Source organism: Podarcis vaucheri (genome assembly GCF_965113315.1).
Source record: "Podarcis vaucheri genome assembly, chromosome: 1".
Taxonomy (NCBI): Eukaryota; Metazoa; Chordata; class Lepidosauria; order Squamata; family Lacertidae; genus Podarcis; species Podarcis vaucheri.
The window spans coordinates 116,866,207-116,869,359 of NC_138759.1; the positions used below are offsets into that span (position 1 = coordinate 116,866,207).

Below are 3,153 nucleotides of genomic sequence, written 5' to 3' on the forward strand. Positions count from 1 at the left end.
AGTATAGATTTGGAACAGTGGTTTACAAAGGGGCACAGTTCAGAAGGCAGAAGTTGGGAAATACTGGATGGTGAACAGCTAGGAGAAGAAACGGACACGGAGCAATGGATCCAAACTACAAGAAAGAAGATTCCACCTAAACATTAGGAAGAACTTCCTAACAGTAAGAGCTGTTCGACAGTGGAATTTGCTTCCAAGGAGTGTGGTGGAGTCTCCTTCTTTGGAGGTCTTTAAGCAGAGGCTTGACAACCATATGTCAGGAGTGCTCTGATGGTGTTTCCTGCTTGGCAGGGGGTTGGACTCGATGGCCCTTGTGGTCTCTTCCAACTCTATGATTCTATGATTCTATGAAACACTAGAAGAGAAAGAGCTAACAGATTCACAGTCTCTGGACAGCATTCACTCCCTTTCCCCAAAGACACAAACAGCTCAGAAAGTGTTAGAACAGAAAGCACAGAGGGTACAAGCTCAGGTTACAAGATGTAGGAGTGACGTATATTAATAGGGACAAAGCAGGGGAGTGAACCTTAACTGGGAGCACCACCATTTCTAGGAGATGTGTCCTTTGTTCTCTTGCTGTGATTATTAAAGAGTCTAACTGGTAAGACATTCCTTCCGTTTGATCTTATCATTCCTGGCCACAGGGTAGGAAGCCAATTCCCTGAAGCCTGGCTCCTTCCTTCCCAGCCATTCCCTGGAAAGAACATTACACCGTCACATAATGGTTATTCCAAGGGTTCCAGATTTCATTTAGATAGTCTGCAGAATGTATGTGGAAGAGGGGAGATGGCACATCCATCGCTTTGAATGTTCATATTGAACATTCTTTTTTTCCTAGCGGCTGCTAAGCAAGTTGCTACCATCACTCCTGATCATGAAGAGTGTATGGGGGACAGTCCTTGTTCCAGAGGAGATGGTGGGAAGAAATTATTGCATTATAATGACAATCAAACTAGTAAGCAATCCCAACCATTTAATTTGCTGGCGGGACCATGGCTTGGATTCCGTGAGTAAATTCCATTCATATGTTGATGCCCAATTTGCTTGCTTATTCTGGGATGTTGGACACAATGCATAAACACATCATGTGTGGCAATTAGATAGAACCAGAGCTTGCAAGCAAGGGCTATAATCTTATCTCCAGCTTTATGTGTTCCGGCTTAGGCCTAAAGCTGACAAGGCTATATTATTAGCAGCCAAATTTCTGTTCGTTCTAACAAGAATCTGTGCAAAACCAGTTTTCCAATTCTCATTTAGTGGGGCGCTATTGGGCAGACCGAGCAAGACATGGGAATGTGCTCTTTCATGTTGTGCAATCTGACTCCTAAATTGATTAAAAAACAAACTGCAGCACTTGAGGATTAGATTTTTCTAAGCTACACAAATACAAATATAACTTCCTACCTCATTACTGCGGTTATTGCTTCACTAATATCAAGGCTACATTGCATCCTAGACGTCAACAAATGGTAAATAATCTGATTCTAATAGCAAGAAGAAAAATCACGAAAAAGAGGAAAAGTTTGGAAAGTTTGGCTAAAAAAGAATGTGTGCTGTGAAATTTAGTCACTTGAATCCATTTCATCACTAAAGGGGGAAAGCTATTAAGGTTAAGAAGTCAATATGAAATTCAGATTTTTTAAAGTATTATTTTGGAATAGACTCTAGATTCAAAATATTTCACTGGAATTAGTGGCATCTTGAGTCTGATATAATATACTATTATGTTTATTGATCTAAAAACGTGAATAAAGTTCAATAGCTGATAATGGGCCAGACACTGTGTGTTTCTCTGGATTTTGGACATGACTTCCTTCACAGAAATAACTTTAGGAAGTGTTTCCGCTGTCCCTATATCATGGCATAATGAAAACTGGATATAAATTTGACCTTTGGAAATTAAGGGCTGGGGTTCAAGTGGAGAGGGATTAGACTACAAAACTTTTTTATGTTCAGTTTTGTCTTTCAGGTCCTTTGTTTTTGTTCTGCCTTGGTAAAGAACGACCCCCCCCTTTATTGCCCCTTTTGAATTTCACTACCCCCCCTACCTTCTCCCAAAATAGCTTTGCAGAGAAAGGATTTCTATTTAAAGCCCAAACGTGCAGAGCGTGTTCAAAGTCTTCTGCCAAAGAGCACACCGGGACAACAGCCAGAAACCTGAATCCAAAACCAGATTAGGCTGGTGGGTTTTTGCTCTTCATGTGAATGAGAGATTAGAAAGCCTGCAAAGAGACTTTGCTTAAAAGCTGAGAGAGGGGAGCGTGGGCTTCTGGTGCTAGGGAGTAATCTATATTGCAAGTTTCCTTTTAAACGTAGGATTAAAAGAACAACACAAAAGTAGATTGCTTCTAACAGCTTTCATCTTCCAGATGTGGGAACAAGATTGTTTAAAGAGCTGATCACTAAGGGCGACTCCCATTATCCCTGACCACTGGCCAGGATGGCGGTGGGTGCTGGAAGATGAAATCCAACATCCTTGGGAGGACATCCTTTTGAATACCCACAGGTGCTTGTAAGAATCCACAGATGAGCCCAGGAAAATGAAGACAGCGGGTCTAAGTGGCACGTGGTATTATTACTGCAACTGTGGTCTCAGACAAATGCTTTGAGGAAAAATTGTGGCCAGCTTGAGGAGAGATAAGAGAACTGGTGTCCTAAGTAAAACCTAGGCCAGAACTGCATCAGGGTCCAGTTATGCTAAAACTGCTGGGGAAACATGAAGTGGACTTTTAAACAAACTGTGCTCATTTAGAGTCAAAGCTTTTTGTGCTGTTTTGTGGGGCTTTAATGTTCGTTCTATTATTTTATTGTGTGACACATACCCGCCAACATTTCTCTGATGAAATTAACATCCCATTCGATAATAATGATAATAATAATAATAATAATAATAATAATAATAATAATAATTTTATTATTTATACCCTGCCCATCTGACTGGGTTGCCCCAGCCACTCTGGGCGGCTTCGAACATATATAAAAAATATAATAATACCAGTGCTTTTTTTCTAGAAAAAGAGGTGCCAGAACTCACCATGAACACCTCCCTCATTTGCTTAGAATGGCAATGGCACCCACCTGAGAGGTGCCAGAACTCAGTTCCTGTGAGTTCCCCCTGAAAAAAGCCCTGAATAAAACATTAAACATTAAAAA

General features: G+C 40.8%; 1 long non-coding RNA gene across 1 annotated transcript; it reads left to right on the forward strand.

Annotated features, from left to right (window-relative positions):
- The first annotated feature begins 836 nt into the window (after positions 1–836).
- LOC309532101 lies at positions 837–2,738 on the forward strand. Its single transcript, XR_014219597.1, has 2 exons — positions 837–955; positions 2,507–2,738. It is a non-coding gene; the product is annotated as an uncharacterized lncRNA (long non-coding RNA).
- Positions 2,739–3,153: the final 415 nt, after the last annotated feature.